General features: G+C 35.1%; 1 pseudogene across 1 annotated transcript in view; it reads right to left on the bottom strand.

The window, feature by feature from the left end:
• Positions 1-526: 526 nt before the first annotated feature.
• LOC308638955 (neurofilament light polypeptide-like) overlaps positions 527-19,050 on the bottom strand; it is a 52,954-nt pseudogene continuing 34,430 nt past the window's right edge. Inside the window, exon 2 of the transcript in view lies at positions 527-1,693. The product of the transcript in view is annotated as a neurofilament light polypeptide-like (transcript). The remainder of the gene's footprint in view (positions 1,694-19,050) is intronic.

Genomic DNA, 19,050 nt, shown 5'->3' with positions numbered 1-19,050 from the left:
ATTTATTTATTTTTTGTTGTCATTAACCAACTTTGGCTACTGGAGGAGCTTTTGGTTATCTTTTGTATGTTTTTGATAGACATCTATCACTTCCTTTTTTATGTCATTCAATGTAACTTTATTTACTATTTATTGCACATAACTCAAGGTCTTTAATTTCTAATCACCAAAGGTTCAAAGGACTATTTTCCATGAAGTTTAACATTGACATTAGTGAATTCATTTATTCATGTTGTGTTTTTATTGTAAACATCTGAACGATTCACATTGCCATAGATCCTGAACTCATAAGCGTGGACCATGCACAGGCTGGTAGCAAGCCAGAAAGCCACACTGCAAGCCAAAGGATACTCTACATAAGGAGAAAATTCATAGCACAACATCGAATGTCCAACCTAAGTCATCTCAGAATTATACGTATATTGACTTCTTAATTCATATGGGTCTGGAACTCAACTGGTTGGCTGGTGACAAGGTTGACCTGATTTCAGGAGAATTTTTCCTGGAATAATTAGGGAAAGGGGGCTCACTCTTTCTTCTTGGTTGCTTGGTCCTCCCCAGCACCTTCTTCTTTCTTCTCCTCCTCTTCAGCTTCTATGGTTTCTTCTCCTTCTTCACCTTCACCTCCTCCTTCTTCTTTCTCTTTTGCTTCGTCAGATTCTTCCATGGCAGCTTCTTCCTCTTCGGCTCCCTCCTCTTCCTCACCCTCTTCCTTTTCTTTCTCCTCCTCTTCAGCTTCCCCTTCAGAGGGTGGCTCGTCCTTGGCTTCCTCGGCCTTGGCAGCCTCGATGGTCTCCTCCACCTCGATCTGCTCTTCCTGGACGTGGCTGGTGTAGTAAGAGGGGAAGGAGCCGGCGGACATCAAGTAGGAGCTGGTCTGCAGACCTCCGTAGGCAGATTGGCCAAAGACCTGGGAGCCTTGGGAGTAGCCGCTGGTTAAGCTGCCCACGCTGGTGAAACTGAGCCGGGTCTCCTCGCCTTCCAAGAGTTTCCTGTAAGCTGCAGTCTCAATATCCAAAACCATCTTCACGTTGAGGAGGTCTTGGTATTCTTTTAGGTAACGGGCCATTTCACTCTTTGTGGTTCTCAGTTCGTTTTCTATTTTGTTGATTGTGTCCTGCATAGCACTGATGTCGGTGTTCTGCTTGTGCTCTAGCTCCTGCAGCTGCTTCTCAAGGGCTTGGTTCATACCTCTTCGCTTCAATCAATCTCCAGGGTCTTGGCCTTGAGAAAGCAACGGCTGTTGGACACCTCGTCCTTGGCAGCGCGCACCGCGTTGGTGTTCCTGGCTGGGCTCTCCCGCGAAGTGACTCTTGAACCACTCTTAGGCAATCTGCATGTTCTTGGCGGCCAGCTTCTCATATTGCTCGCGGATGTCCTTGAGAGCTGCGGAGAGGTCGGGCAGGCTTGGAGGACACGTCCATCTCCACCGAGATCCGTGCATACTGGATCTGCGCCTGCAGCTCGGCTATCTCCTCTTCGTGCACTTTTTTCAGAAAAGCAATTTCATCCATCCGACTGTCTATAAGCTTTTCCAGCTCAGCACGGGTCAGCGCCGCCTCATCTGCGCCTTTGCATTCTTCCATCAGTCGGCCCTGCATCCTCGCCTTAGCACCTTCTCTTCATAGCGCGCTTGCAGGTTTCACAGAGTCTCCTCCAGACCTTTGTGCTCGCCCTGGAGCGCCTGCTTCCTCTATCACTTCCTTATCCTCCAGAATTATCTTGTGTATTCTCATCTGCAGTCCCAGAATCAGGTATCTTTGCTTTCCTGGGACTGGCTTATTTCATTCAGCATGACATTCTCCAATTCCATCCATTTATCAGCAAATACCATATTTTTATTCTTCTTTAAGGCTGAGTAATATTCCATATGTGTATGTATGTGTGTATATGTATATATCACATTTTCTTCATCCATTCATCTGGTGAAGGGCACCTCGGTTGTTTTCATAGCTTGGCTATTGTAAACTGAGCTGCTATAAACATTGATGTGGCTTGGTCATTATAGTATGCTGATTTTTAAGTCCTTTGGGTATAAGCAGACGAATGGGATAACTGGGTCAAATGGTGGTTCCATTCCATGTTTTCTAAATCTCCATACTGCTTTCCAGAGGTATTTCACCAATTTGCAGTCCCACCAGCATTGTATCAGTGAACTTTTTCCCTACATCCTCACCAAAATTTATTATTACTTAGATTATTGGTAATTGCTATTCTGACTGAAGTGAGATGAAATCTCAATATAGTTTTAATTTATATTTCTATAATTGCTAGAGATACTGAACACTTTTTCACATATTTATTCACCATTCGTATTTCTTCTTCTGTGAAGTGCCTGTTCATAATTTTGTCCATTTATTGATTGGGTTATTTGACGGGTTTTTTTTTTTTGGTGTTGAATATTCATTTTTAGTTCTTTATATATCCTGGAAATTAATGCTGTATCTGAGGTTCAGGTGACAATTTTTTTTTCTCTTATTCTGTAGGCTCTCTGTTCATGTTCTTGTTTCCTTTGCTGTGAAGAAGTTATTTAGTTTGATGCCATCCCTCTTATTGATTCTTGATTTTACTTCTTACACTTTAGGAGTCTTATTGAGGAAGTCAGTTCCTAAGCCAACATGATGGAGAGTTGGGTCTACTTTTTTTTTTTTTTTTTTTTTTAGTACGTGCAGGGTCTTTGGTCTAATTCCAAGGTCCTTGACCCACTTTGAGTTGAGTTTTCTGCAGGTGAGACATAAGGGTTCATTTTCAATCCAGTACCTATAGATTTCCAGTTTGCCCAGCACTATTTTTTCCATGTATGTTTTTGGCAACTTTGTCTAGAATGAGATAACTGTATTTATGTGGGTATGTGTCTGTGTCCTCTATTCTGTTCCATTGGTCTTCAATATTGTGCCAATACCATGTTGTTTTGTTACTGTTGCTCTGTAGTATAATTTAAGATTTTATATTGTGATGCCTCCTGCATTACTTTTCTTGCTGAGGATTGCTTTGGCTATTTTGGGCCTCTTATTTTTCAAATAAATTTCATGACTGCTTTTTCTAGTTTTGTGAAGAACATCATTGGGATCTTAATAGGAATTGCATTAAATCTGCATATTGCTTTTGGTAGTATGGTCATCTTGATAAAATTAATTTTGCTTATCCAAGAACATGGGAGATCTTTCCATTTTATGAGGTGTTCTTCAGTTGTTTTTTTTTTTTGATAACTTGATTCCCAACTATTTTATTTATTGAGGCTATTGTGAATGGAAGAGTTTTCCTGATTTCTCTATCAGCTGATTCATAATTGGTGTATAGGAATGTAATTGATTTATGGGTGTTAATTTTATATTCTGCTACTTTGATGAAGTTTTCTTCTAGCAGTTATAATGTTTCTGGTGTGATTCCTAAGTCTTTGATCCGTTTTGATTTGACTTTTGTAAAACGTGAGTAATAAGAATCCAGTTTTCTTCCTCTACATGTGGATATTCAGTTTCCACAACATCATGTGTTAAAAAAGGCTATTATTTCTCCAACTTATATTTTTGTCACCTTTGTCAATAATCAGATAAATGTAAATATGGGAAGCAAATATAATATACCTTGACCTATCCCTTCTAATAACCCTAACTGACAGAGAATATGTGAAGAAGGAAGATATCTTTCCTAACAAATTATATCTTGTTCAAGAGAAAAGCTACAGTGGGAAAGCCATTTAAGCAGGCATTATGAGCATAAATTAACACATCTGTGTATTTCTCCCAAGTGAGAAAATAGAAGAATGTGTATGGATTTATGAAGTACTGCAGATTAGAAAAATGGGTTCCTTCAAGAATCAGACTAAAGATATTTCTTCACAGTCTTTTGGGGAGAAACATGAGAAAATGTTTAGTTTCTATTTTCTAAGATACTGAAAATAACATTGCATTCATGAAGCCAAAGCAAGTAGTTACAAATGAAGAATCTGAGATCAGAAAACAGCAATAGAAAATGAACTGCAAATGGGCATTTCTGATTTTAAAACCTCTTGTTTAAAGAGAAGCAAAATTTATCATATGTGACACGTTACAATTATTTATCTCAAACCAACAACCAGCTTCATGTTTAATGTTGAGAAGCAAAAACAATGGTCTTCAAACCAGGCCGAACATAAGAATCACATTGAGAGATTTTTAAAAAATGTTTCTGATGCCCTAATTCCACCAGAGATCAATTAACTCAGAATTTCTGAAAATATACTCTAGTTTTGGGTATTTTTTTAAAGTTACAAAAGTTTATTTTAATGTATTAACAAGATTTGGAACTGCTGCACTCTAAAATCATTTTAAAGTGTTCCTTTAATATACTAATAAAAATGTGACATTCATGGAGAAGGATATGATATGCAGGACTTCCACAGATACTCTTTAAAGGGAACTATCTGATTGGAACACTTTCTGTGAAACACTATTTAGAAAACCTTGAACCAGAGATTTTCCCATTAAAAACAGGAAGGAGACAAAATGATTTTCAGGTACCATAATTATTTAATATTTTAGTAGTTCTGCTCACTATAGTCAGATAAACAAAATGAGATTTAAATATTGGAGATAAGGGGACATGTATTAATAACGATACTGCAGTCTACATGAATAATTCTAGATAAAGAGTAAAATAAAATTAATGAGATATTTCAGTAAACTGTAAGTATGAAAATTAAAATTTTCAAAGTAAAATAATAGTTTTCTCTTATGAAGGTTTTCTCAGTCTCAACAGAATTAGCATTTTGGATCAGACAATAATTTGTCTTAGAGTATTGTCTTCTGCATTTAAAGATGTTTGCATTGTGATGCCCATAGTACCCCCTTGTACAATTAGGAGCAGAAATATGTCTCTAGATATTTTAAATATTCTCTATGGTACAAGAATCATCTCAATTGAGAACCACTAGCTTATGACAATGATACTATAGCTAAATAACATAAAAAATAACTCATGAATAAAAGCATCAAAGAATATTATGTAGCTATAAATAAACTTGGCAAGAAATGTTCAAGACCTAAGTGAAAAGACTGTAAGCTTAATTTAAGGACACAAAATAAGTTATAAATAGATGCAAAGTGATACTTCATTCTTAGGTGGAATTCTTTTGGTACCAGGGATTAATCCCAGTGCTTAACTGTCCCGACCGGCAGGACACATCAACGTGGGCAGCGAACCTAGATGGGGAGGAATGAAGGGACAAGAGACACGAAAGGTGACAGCAAGACAAAAGTTCTGATCAAGCTGCAAACTTTTATTGTTCACACAGGGGTATTTATGGGCTGGGGATGGGGGGAGCTCTCTTATTGGCAGTTGCTGTATGTCTTCACAAGGTGAGATAGCGCAGGATGTTTCAGGAAGACAGATGGCTGCAGGATGTCTCAGGGAGATGGATGGCTGCAGGGTGTCTCCCAGGCGAGATGTCTCCCAGGGGGCTGTTTCTTGTAACTGTCAGGCTATTCTTTGAAGGAGAACTCCCTTTTGGTCCCTGGTACTGTCAGGCTATTCTTTGAAGGAGAAGTCCATTTTTGGTCCCTGGCACTTAACCACTGAGCAACATGCCCAACCCATTTTATTTTTTATTTTGACACAGGGTCTTGCTAAGTTGCTCAGGGCCTCACTAAGTTGCTGAGGCTGACTTTGAAGTTGTGATCCCCCTGCCTCATCTACCCAAGTCACTGGGATTACAGGTGTGTGCCAATGCACCCACCTAGATGTGAAGTCTTCCCAAATTAATTTATGAACTTAATGAAATATTAATAAGCATCTCAATTGACTTTAGTCCATGCCTATATAAAATGATTCTATAGTTCATTTGTAAGACATATATTTTATATGTAATTATTATGTATTTTACATGAAAGAATGTTTGTATCTGCCACAGTTTAGATCTAAACTAGATAGATAAATAGATAGGTAGATAGATACATAAATATTTCAGACACATATTCTTTATCATGTTTTTAATATTTATTTTTAGTTGTAGTTGGACACAATACCTTTATTTATTTATTTATTTATTTATTTATTTTTATGTGGTGCTGAGGATCAAACCCAGGGCCTCACACTTGCTAGGTGAGCGCTCTACCGCTGAGCCACAACCCCAGCTCCTATTCTTTATCACTTAGATCCGAACTGTATATGACAAATACATTTGTTTTTTTATATCAAAACCACATATGCCATTTCAAACTATATATGCCAGAAATATTTTGAAAAAAATTAATAAAACAGAAACACATCATCATATAAAAAATATTTAAAGCCATTAAAATCAAAATAGTATTGGTCAGAAAAAGCAAACAAAGTGATAGAGTGGAACAAAATACATGATATAGAGCCAGATTCATTTCTGAACATCAAAAACCTAATTAACAAAACTTTGAAGAATACTTTTTACATATGACAGGTATAACTTAATTCCTAGTATACAGAGAGGTTTACTTCAATCAGTAAGGAGTAGAAATACATTCCAAAAAAAGTAACATGTTCAAAAATTCAGAAAAATGAAATAAAATATGACATTAGTTTGGCATTAATTTTCCTGTTTAAAGTTTCTTTCCTTAAAGAAAGGTCCAATGATTATTTATTCCAAGTTTGGCCTCAATTACATGCTTTCATACACACTTGATTAGAGTACATAGTTTACATTAAAATTTCAGTTTAATAATTAATATAATATTGGGAACTGCTATGTCTGACTTGGTTCAATGTTTGAACTCAAGATGAGAACAATGCTTAGCTAGTAGTAAGTGTTCAACAAATTTATAAAAAGGCATTATACTCTGCATCTAATAGAAGAAAAAGTAGGCCGTAATCTTCATCATGTGGGATTAGGCCCTAAATTCCTTAATAAGACTCCTATAGCACATTAATTAAAACCAAGAATCAATAAATTGGATGGAATCAAACTAATAAGTTTCCTCTCAGCAAAAGAAACAATCTGTGAGGTGAACAGAGAGCCTACATCCTGGGAGCAAATTTTTCCCCTCACACATCAGATAGAGCACTAATCTCTAGGGTATATAAAGAATTCGAGGGCTGGGGATGTGGCTCAAGCGGTAGCGCGCTCGCCTGGCATGCGTGCGGCCCGGGTTCGATCCTCAGCACCACATACTAACAAAGTTGTTGTGTCCGCCGAGAACTAAAAAATAAATATTAAAAAAAAATTCTCTCTCTCTGTCTCTCTCTCTCCTCTCTCACTCTCTCTTTAAAAAAAAAAAAGAATTCGAAAAGCTAAGCACTGAAAAAACAAATAACCTGATCAACAAATGGGCCAAGGACCTGAACAGACACTTCTCAGAAGATGACATACAATCAATCAACAAATATATGAAAAAATGCTCATCATCTCTAACAATCAGAGAAATGCAAATCAAAACTACTCTAAGATATCATCTCACACCAGTCAGAATGGCAGCTATTATGAAGACAAACAACAATAAGTGTTGGAGAAGATATGGGGAAAAAGGTACACTCATACATTGCTGGTGGGACTGCAAATTGGTACAGCCAATATGGAAAGCAGTATGGAGAGTCCTTGGAAATCTGGGAATGGAACCACTATTTGACCCAGCTATTCCTCTGTTCAGACTATACCCAAAGGACTTATAAATAGCATACTACAGGGACACAGCCACATCAATGTTTATAGCAGCACAATTCACAATAGGTAAACTGTAGAACCAACCTAGATGCCCTTCAATAGATGAATGGATAAAAAAATGTGGCATATATACACAATGGAATTTTACTCAGTGATAAAAGAGAATAAAATCATGGCATTTGCAGGTAAATGGATGGTGTTGGAGAAGATAACGCTAAGTGAAGTTATCCAATCCCCAAAAAAACAAATGCCAAATGTTTTCTCTGATATAAGGAGGCTGAGTCATAGTGGGGTAGGGAGGGAGAGCATGGGAGGAATAGATAAATTCTAGATAGGGGAGAGGGGTGGGAGAGAAAGGGAGGGGGCAGGGGATTAGCAAGCATGGTGGAATATGATGGACATCATTACCCAAAGTACATGTATGAAGACACGAATTGGGTGTCAATACACTTTATATACAAACAGAAATATGAAAAACTGTGGTATATATGTGTAATAAGAATTATAATGCAAAAAAATGAAATACATGTATAAAGACGAGAATTGGTGTGAACATACTTTATATACAAAGATATGAAAAATCATGCTGTATAGTGTAATAAGAATTGTAATGCATTCCACTGTCATGTATTTAAAAAATAAAATCAATTAAATAAAAAAAGAAGGCATTATATTTTAGCACCTACAAGTTCAAACTCTGGGTCAGACTCTATATTGATTCAAATCCCAACCCCAGAAATAGCATTCATTTGCAAGTAAGCTATGTGATCTTGACAAGTCACAGGCAAATTTTATTTCATGTCCCTCATCTAGAAAACATGGTAACAAAAATATACCCAGTTTATCTGGTTATTATGAAACAAATTGTGACATATACATATAAAGTAAAATTAGTATAATGTATATTAAAATATAAGATATTTAAATATAATATCACATAGATTACTTGGCAAGTAAATATGTTATGTTACAATATGTTATGTTATATTGTCATGGATCAGCCATGGGCTGTATGAGCTGTGAGCATTATGAGCACATGAGCAGAATGGACTATGCACATATGTGCACTTTCCTCTTGCTCTGCCTATAGTCCCCACACAGCACCTGAGATGGGTGTGGCCTTCAAGATGTCAGTCAATCTGCTGACCACAAGACATCTTGAAGCTAGACTCAACCCCCTGAAACCTGAACTCCTTGCCTCATGGGGGTGGAACTTTCTTGAGTGTCTTCCCCTCAATAAATAGGGGCTTCAAGTGTCCTCCTCCTCTTTTTTTTTTCTGCCTCCCTTGTGGGAGCTGGAGCGGAGGAGCCATCGCTGAAGAATCCCAAGAAAACAAAATTTTCTCTTTCTCAGTGTGGTCATTTCTGCCAACCTAAATTCACCTGGAGTGACCCTGAATGACTTAGTCACATGTCATGGCATTTTATGTTATATATATTGCACACATATATTTACTTTGAATGGTTTCTGGAAGATAGTGTTAAGCAAGAATAGGAACATTATTATTAAATGAGCATTGAATGAACTTCACTAATATCAAAAAATATAAATTAAAACTATAAAAAACATTTTAAATTTTCCAATAATAACAATACAATACCACCCAAGGTTGTTCCTACTGTCAGTATAAACATATTTCGTACATTGCTCTTAGGAGCACAAATTCATGTCCTTTCTACAAAGCAAGTAAATGTCCCCAAATGTTAATATCCTTTAGAAAATCAAATTTCCTTCTAGCCATTTCTGTAAGAAAAGATTCATAGATGTGTATAATGATTTATAGGTTTATTAAAAATGTCAACATTTATAATATGAAACATTTTAATACTAAAGAAATGTCTGCTAAAAATCTAATATGTTAATGCCATAGAATACTATAATGGTTCTTTATATTGCATGAACTATTGTGAAAATAGTTTATCAAAAATTGCATGCAATTATGTCAAATGTGTATACAAAAACGAATAGTAGGATATGGTCATTGTTATTGTCTCTGGGTGACGGGATAAGGATTCTTATTTTCTCATTATGGTTTTCTTTATTTTCTCAATTCTCAACTATTAACATATTTTTATATTTATTTCTTTAGTTGTGATTGGACACAAAACATTTATTTTATTTTATTTTTATGTGGTGCTGAGGATCAAACTCAGGGCCTTGCACATGCTAGGTGAGCAGTCTATTGCTAAGCCACAACCCCAGCCTCCATATATTTATTTTAGATTCATAAAATCAACGAATGCTATTAAAATGATAAGGACAATTAAAACTTAGTTTTCAAAATGAAACTTACCAAATAGAACAAAAATACCCTACATTATGGCATAATATTACCTAGGTTTATTGTTTGTTTTCAAACTAGCACTGTCCTCTGAATAAAACTGAAATCTGAATTTATACATCTTAGCTAAAACCAAAACTAGAACTTCCCAAGAGAAGATAGTTAGTGATTCAATATATTATTGATGTCCCTCAATCTCTGTAAGGATGTGTGTGTGTGTGTGTATCTCAGATCTATAGGATGTTTATATATCTGTTCATGTACATAAATGCGTTTGTACACATATAAATGTGTGTACAAAGATACATACATATTACCAAACATATGAATTTTTTTATTTATGAGTATCAATTAGCATCAATGACTAATAAATTAGTCATAAGTAATTGAAAAGTAAATCAGAAATTTAAAAAATTATTAAATAACTTTTTCTAACATAAGTGATGACAGCATTTTAGTCAGATTTTTTGTTGCTGTGATCAAGAGACCTGACAAGAACAATTTTAGAGGAGGAAAAGTTTACTTGAGGCTCATGATCTCAGTCCATAGACACCAGCTTCATTCCTCAGGGCTCAAGATGAGGCAGACCATCATGGCACAAGTGTGTGGTAGAGGGAAGTGACTCAAAACATCATAACCAGGAAGCAGAGAGAGATGCCACTCAACATTAACCATTCAGTTAATCTCTACCAGAGGATTAATTCACTGGTTAGGTTAAGACTCTCATAACCAGTGATTTTACTTCTAAACCTCCTTGCATTGTCTCACACATGAGCTTTTTGGGGAAAACCTCATTTTTAAACCATGATAGACAGTATGCACAATGAAGGATCTAGCAAGTAGTTGGACATTTTTACAAGTTCTTTCTAATACATGTAAAAAGAATTTGTAGCTACAATAAGTTCTAGCATATAGAAAAACTACAAAATTATTCACCTTATTTAGCTTAACCTAGGATTCTATGTTATTCATCTTGCTAACCAGGTGTCAGAATAAAGTAAATTAATTTAGGAGAGAATTCAAAGTTTCAAAAACTCATGTGCATTAGAAAAAATAAATGACACATATATCTTGCTCAAAATATTTTAGAGATATCAAATATCCAAGTATGTCATATAATGATTATTTATTTTCCATTCCTTACATATCAGATTTTCATAATGATTTTTTTTTCTTATTTTGCTTCTGATTGTCATAGAATTCTGTATCTGTTTTTGACTTTCTCTTCAGTCATATGCTATTTAATTAAGATTATGATCAGCTATAAAAGTCTCCATTTCATTTTATAATCTTAAATACCCACTATGATCACTCTCTTCCTGATTTTCCATGCGAACATCAAAAATTTCATGTTCCATATTGGGAAAATCATCTTCTGTGCTTCTTTCAAAAAACAATGTTTTATATTTGTGATTAAATATTTACTTGCTTATTCACTGATTCTTTTTAAAAAAATAGTTAACCTTGACATAACACTATAGTACACTATACTATATTTAAGAAATGACAAGCTGCACATGGTGGCATACACCTATAATCCCAGTGGCTCAGGAGTCTGAAGTAGGAGGATTGTGAGTGCAAAGCCAGCCTCAGCAACTTAGTGAGTCCCTAAGTTACTCAGTGAGACCCTGTATCTATATAAAGTATAAAAATGGCTTGGGATGTGGCTCATTGGTTAAGCACCCCAGGGTTCAATCTCAAGAACCAAAATGAATGAATGAATGAATGAATGAATGAATAAATAACAATAGCTGATATAATTCTGTGTTCCTTAAATATCATATTTGTGTGTGTATGTATATATATGTATAATTTTGTTTTATTTAAATTTCTAAAATAATGAAAAAAAATTTAGATATACTTCATTAAGACTGGTGATACCCATGTCTTTTAAAAATCATTTATATAATTTAAATAAATACACTTAAAATTATGAGGTTAGATATAGAGGGGTAAAAAAGGAGCTAAATTATAATTTCACCATTTTTAGAAAATAGCTAATGTAATAGAATACATACAAGCACACATAATCAACAACATGTTTGTCACCTATGATAGTATAAATACAGCAAATAAAATATTTTGCTGCCTAAAACCACACCTTCAATTTTTTTTAAAAGGTATTGTCATTCTTTTGGAAGGGAAGAATAGAAATGAAAAGAAAAAGAAACCAAAATAATGGCTATTAAAATGTATGACGAATACACGTTTGTACTTAGACAGTCAAACCCCTGAAGAAATCATCATAGTGTATTTGCTTTCCAAGTATGTACCTCAATGGCTATGTTTCTAGTTTCCATTTTCATTTTTATATCCCAGCCTTAGATCCTTTCCACTAAAAGTTTTTGAAGCTATATATTTCCTAACTTTAAGAAAAAAAAATGTAGCTCATTTCCTGAGGAATATTCTAAGGATTGCATTTCATATTTGATTCCTTTACTCTTTTGGAATTCAAAACTATATCAATTCCTAAAAAAAAAACCTAAAAATGAAGATACCATATGATCCAGCAATATCAATTATGTGTTTATATTTTATTGTTATTTACAATAGCCAAGAGATAGAACAATTGAAATGTCCATGTATAAATGAATTGACAAAGTGTGCTATATAGATTCAATAAATAGTATTCAGATTTAAAATGTAAGGAAATTCTGACATATGCTACATCATGGTTGAACTTTTGAGAAAATTATGCAAAGTGAACTACACCAGTCACAAGAAGTCAAATACTGCATGATTTCAAGTATATGTTATCTAATGTAAAATTAATAGAAATATGGAGTAGTGAAAACATTTTGAAGCTGGGGAGAGGATTAAAAGAGGAGTTATTTTTAGTGAGTATAGAGTTTTAGTTTTGCAATATTAAAGTTCCAGATATCTGTTGCAGAACAATGTGATGGATCAACTGAAATATGGGTAAGATGGTAAGTACTCTGCTATGTGTCTTCTTACCATAATTTTTCAAGTTTAAAATTATATTTATCCAATTGTAGAGTTTTTTTTAACTGTACTCAAGACTGATTTCTACTCAAAGGGGCTGGCCACTGGAATCAAGATTTAAGGACCAATTCAACACACTATTACTTGGCATTTCTTGGACAGAATTAGCCGGTATGGCTATCATGAGTTCTGTATATCCATTGACTGAGCACTTTGGGGACTATTTTCCTTAAGAATATGTATAAACATAATAATTAAGATAAATAATATATACATATTTGTTATGGTTTGGGTTTGGAATGCCCTAAAAGTCTCATGTGTTCAGGGGTGAGGCTTTTGGGATCATGAGATCTCTGGTCTCAATCCACTAATGGCTGAATGCACTAATGGGAAGTAGGACCTCACTGAAAGAAGTAGGTCACTGGGGTGTTCCCTGAAAGAGTTTATTTTCTTCTCCCACTCCTTCTCTTCTGTCTGTTTTTCTCTCTGTCTGTCTCTATGTCTCTGTGTCCCATCTCCCCCCCACTCAGCTGTGATAAGCTAAGCCTTTTCACCTTTTCCTTTACCATGCCCTTCCACCATAATATTCTTTGTCACCTCAGGCCCAAAGCAATGGAGCCAGGCAACCATGGACTTAAACCTCTGAAAAAATGAACCAAATAGATGTTTTCTCCTTTAAGTTGTTATGTCGGGTATTTTGATCACAACAATGCAAAACTAATGAACACAATACTCTTATCAGAATAAATTAATTTATATAGTGTATACTAATTCTGTCAGCAATTTATCCACTAATAACTCACATCACTTACTAGCAAAAAACATGTCACATATATTACAATCTAGTATAGTTAATGAATATAAATGTTAATAAAGTTATTCATTGATTTAAAACTAAAAACGTAGCACTGTCCCTGCCCTGTGTATGCCTTGTCCAGTCACCTGCCATCTGCCACTGTGGACCTCTGAACTGCTCTGATGCTGAACACCCTTAACTGTCCACTCACCACCTGATAGAGAACAAGGACTTTGGGTTACTTCCCCAACTTTGCTCCCATTTAGCAGGAAGCAGCTTGCCCATTTTTCCATACAAATGGAACGTACAAATTGACAGTGGGAAAATGTAAATCTGGTTCATATACTTTGAATGTAGCCTTTGCTACTCTGCCACTGTGACTTATTTTTAAAATGGACTTGTTTCTTTCTCTTCCTCTCTCCCTGCTTTTTCCTAATGTCTCCCCCTCCCTAATCTCAAGTTAAACAAAATTACCTTTCTTCCCCGTTTTAGGCAGCTTTATCTGTCCTTGAGTACACACACACCATAGGAAATTAACATAGTGAATTAACATGTGAATTACAACTCCAACAGAAAACACTTGGAATATAGCCCTTGAATAACCTATTTAAAAGCACCCTGTTCCTGCTGATGGGCAGAATCACAGCCTTTGGGACAGGAGTCCCCTGTGTTTCTCCTTTGTTAGCAAAGCAGTAATCTTCTTCCCACCCCACCCCCCCAAAAAAAAAGTGTAACATTGTATTCTATATATAAAGGCTTCAGGGGTTTTTTAAAGAATTTTTGAAGTGAATTCTCTTTTTTTGGAAAAATAGCATTAGTTGCATTGAGAATCACTGTATTCATTTCATTTTGACTGATCCAGTGTTTGATTTGTATTTTGTGTGATATTTGAGTTGTTATCCTAGGGGAAAGAGACACATGTGACCCTATAACTGAATCTTCCTATTTTCCCAAATGAGTAATAGCATTGCAACAAGTTTGTAAGAAAATGAGAAAATTTTACAGGTGGTTATTTCCAGCCATTTATTGAACTGAATTCAAACATAAGTATAGCCTCACTTTAAGCAAACTTAATAAGCAGAAATACAAGCTTATAAGACTGATCAGTCAATGACTGACTGCTCACTTCACAAAAGGGTTCATCCTAAATTATATACCTTTCTATTAAATTTTAACTAGAATTAAATTTAATTTTTATAAAAGTTCTCAGTAATAGCTTACTGTGTTGCTTAAGTCCTTCAGCCAAATACCACCAGAAATATACCAATAAATGAACAAGTTGGTATTATTATTCATTGCAGTGCTTTTAGTAAGAAGGTATTAGGAAGAGTTCATTATATTATTTGGGCTTTGCATGAGTGATATCCTAGATTGTCTAAAGAATCAAAGGCTTGTTTTGGACTGAGTACTGTTAGGAAGTGGGGTTAATTCTACAAATGGACATTTTACTAAATCTTATCTACAGAAAAGGCAGATAAGAATGAGGATAAAGCTATCATTGGTTAAAAAGCAACTGTCACTGTGCTAAATTTAGATCATGAAAGCCTGTGTAGAAGGTAAAAACTGTTGTTTTATCCCATTATAAAAAGGAGTGATTAAGCAACTTTAAATTTAAAAATGATTTAACAATATTTGATTTAAGATATTAAAGATGAAATGGGATAAATGTTAGATACAATAACAAACTAATAAGTAAGAAGGATAATCCAGATAGTGTGGGCTTGAATTGAGGAAGTGAAAAAAATAATGGAAACGTATACATGATCAGAGAATAATTTAGGAAATAAAATCTATAGCACTTGATGATTATGTATTAGGGAGTGAGGAAAGTGAAAGATGACCCTATGTCTTTCAGTAGTACAGCATTTGTCTGGAATGCACAAGAAACTTAGTTTGACTCCCAGCCCTTCCAAAAACTGAGTTTTCTAAATAATTTTTTGAGAATGGGAATATGAGAAAAGATCCAGGGATTTTATGTATAGATGAATGGAGAGAGGGAGACACTGAATTCAATTTTGAACAAGATGTATGTGCCTGAAGAACATCCAGATGGAAATATTCAGATGCAACTGGATTGTAAGATTCAGGGTAAAGGGGTCTACCCTAAAGGTAACAATTCAAGAGTCTTGTCATTATTCAATGTGATGGTTAATTTTATGTGTCACATTGAAACCAAAACAAAGTTCAGGCAGTTAGTGTAGATAGATGAATCAAGTCTGTCAGGAAAATGGAAGCCGAATAGGGTTGGGAAGATGGAAGCTGGTTCTAAGGGGAATGGAATGTTAATACCTTCAGGACACATGCCTCCTAACCCATAACCTAAAAGTCACCCCCCACTGTCCCTCCCAGCAGGGAATTATTAATGAGTATTCCCTGGGCAGCTCTCTCTGAATTGTCCCCTCCCCACTTCTTAGCCACATGGGCGGGGATAAAGGGAGGGGACATATAAAAAGGACAACATTTACCCCCTCCCACAGACATCCATCTCTAGGCCCCTTCTTTGTGAAGAAGTCTATGTTACTATTCTTTAAATAAAACTTGTTTTCTATGCCTGTCTTGGCATTTCTTCACATCTGGGGAAGCATAACTCATTGTCACTGGTAACCTGCAGTAACAAAATTAGGTGGGCCACAGGGTGCCCAGATTTACTCAAACATTATTCTGGGTGTTTCTGTGAGGTTGTTTTTGTGTGAGATGAACATCTAAATTGGTAGTCTTTGAGTTTTGACTTGCCCTCCACATGTGACTGGGCCTCATCCAATCAGTTGAAGACTTGAATAGAACATAAAGATCAGCCTCCTGCAAGCAAGAGAGAATTACCCAGTAGATTTCCTTCAGATTTATCTGAATTGGCTCTCCTTGGTTCTATAACAGACAGACTTCATATTGGAACTACAGCATTAGTTCCCCCAGTGTGTAGCCCTCCGGCTCACTCAAGAGAATTTGGACTTGCCAGCCTCTGTAATCACATGAACCAATTTCTATATATATTCACATTCTATTAGTTGTATTTCTCTGGAGGACCCTGACAAATGCATATAATTTGGAATGTTTTGCCATCACCCATGGACAAGGTATAAACTAAGAAATAAAAGTTGAAATATTTACACAGTGGGTGCAGCAAGAGAAATGATGGCAAAAGATTGAGGAGGGATACTAAGAAAAATAAGAATGAAAGCAACAAAAAGTAATGTCTGGGAATAGCTGATAGGAAAGTTTCAAGAAGTGAATTGTTGAGGAGGGTCAATTTCTGCAAGGAAGTAAAATAAGATAAGGACTTCAAAGTGCTCAAGTGGGATTCAGTAAATAATAAACAGAGATTATATCACCCAGGGATGACACACTTTCTTTTATTAGATGCTGTGACAGAAAAAAAAGAGAATAATGCCTCGCATTTGTAGAGCATGTCATCATCTACAAAATCCTTTAACATTTACTTAATTTAAACTTCACAATAACACACTGTATAGGAGGAAAGTTTAGTTATTCACATTTTGCATTTAAGGAACTATAAACTCGAGTTAGTTCCCCAGAGTTTTAACATCTAAATGCCAAAGTCAATACAAAAAAGATAGGCCTACTAATTCCTCATGTAATTCAATTTACATTATAACATAAAGAACTTACACAAAGCCATATAATATTCTACAAAACTTAGGCTCAGAGTGGCAGGAAAAATGGTGTTTATTATTGATATCAGCAACAAATTTACAGAAACGTTTCTAACTTTAATAATTCGTTGTGGAGGTTTTATTCTTTACATCCTGTGGAAGAATCTCATGCTTCTTTTCTCTATTATCTTATAGGGTAAATGATTTCCAGATGTTGGATATAATTTTGCATCAGTCTTAATTTTTTTAAAAAGTAATACTAATATTGACATGATAATTACCATTGAGCTAAACAGTGTTAAGCACCTTACATATATTAAATTATTTAATCATTTCAATAAATTTATGAGATAGGTCTTACTATGATTGATTCCCATTTACAATGGAGAAAACTGAGGTACTGAGTATTTAAATAATTTTCCCAAGTTAATGTAGCTAAGAAATGGGGAAATTAGGATTTGAACAAAGTCATTTCCAGTATTCTAACTGCTACTGTCTTCAAACTACAAAGTCAACCTAGTTAACTCTACTATTCTAACATTTAATGAACAAAACCTTTTGATACGTAGTTACACCCCCTTTCATTTATCTTATGGATTTGGATTTCAGTTCTCTGTGCTCTGTACTCATATGACATCCTCTCTAGTTACACTTCTCCTCATCCCCAGCTCCATCTCTTGTATTTTTGGCCACTTCTGCATGTTATTAAACAATATGGCCTCTCTCTTTAGATATGGTATCCACCTCCCAGGTAAGTCTTCATGGTTTACAGAATCCTGAAGTTTTATATAAAAGATGAAACGCTTAAATGTTTCTTAGCAATATAATCATTAAAGTATGTTATTATTATGTTTATATTTTGGGCTGTGCATAACTATTTCTCTTAAGTCAATAAGTTCAAATAAGTGTATTTCAACTGTAAAACAGTATAACAGGACCAAAGTGCTTATCCAGCTTTGTAAAGGACAAGATTCTTGATCTTCCTCCATATACACACTCCAAAGGAAGATTGCAATATAGTATTTTCATTAATCTTCATACAAGACTTCTAAAAACATTAATTTGCTTAATCCATAGGACTGGTGATTAGAGCTATAGAAAAGACTGTCTTAAGTTGTACACTTTAAGTACTTTACGTACACACAAGGTTGATAGGTTTTTGCAACATCTAACTGCTTGAAGTACAACTTCTACTCTGTCATTAATCGATTGGCATTCTTTTCATAGTTTGCTCTACAATAACACAGAGAAAACTCCATTACTACATTTCAATGACACATTAGATAGAGTGAATACTGGAGAGTCAGTAGATTGCCTGAACTGAAAGAGAGAAGATAAGTAGATTTATACCCTTTTTTTTTCTTGCAACTCTGCAAAAACACAAACAGAATTATATAGCCAATCATTAAAACCCCTTTATTTTATTACATAGGCCTAGATCAAGATAATTCCTTTTTAACACAACAGTGATGATGTTGCAGTGCTTCTCAAAGCAGTTCTCTTTCTAATGTTTCATTAGCTTTTTAAACTTCTTGCTTTGATCCAGAGGATTTTTTCTTTATTCCATTTGTAAAGCAAGTAAATGTAATAAGCACCCTTTTGGAAAATCAGCCTGGCTTAAATCATGCATTCTTTATACAATGTTAGGAGGAGAATGGTTAACATTTGTAGCCTCATGACTTGCAAATGAAAGAAAATAATAACGCTTAGCAAGACATTAGAAGAACACATTCACCATGAATCATACTGCCCTTGAAGGTGCAGCTTAAAAAAGCAGAGAAATAGATTTGACACCACTTGGACTTGCAG

This window comes from Spermophilus citellus (genome assembly GCF_964194105.1).
Source record: "Spermophilus citellus genome assembly, chromosome: X".
NCBI lineage: Eukaryota > Metazoa > Chordata > Mammalia > Rodentia > Sciuridae > Spermophilus > Spermophilus citellus.
This window is presented reverse-complemented; position numbering and strand designations above follow the sequence as displayed.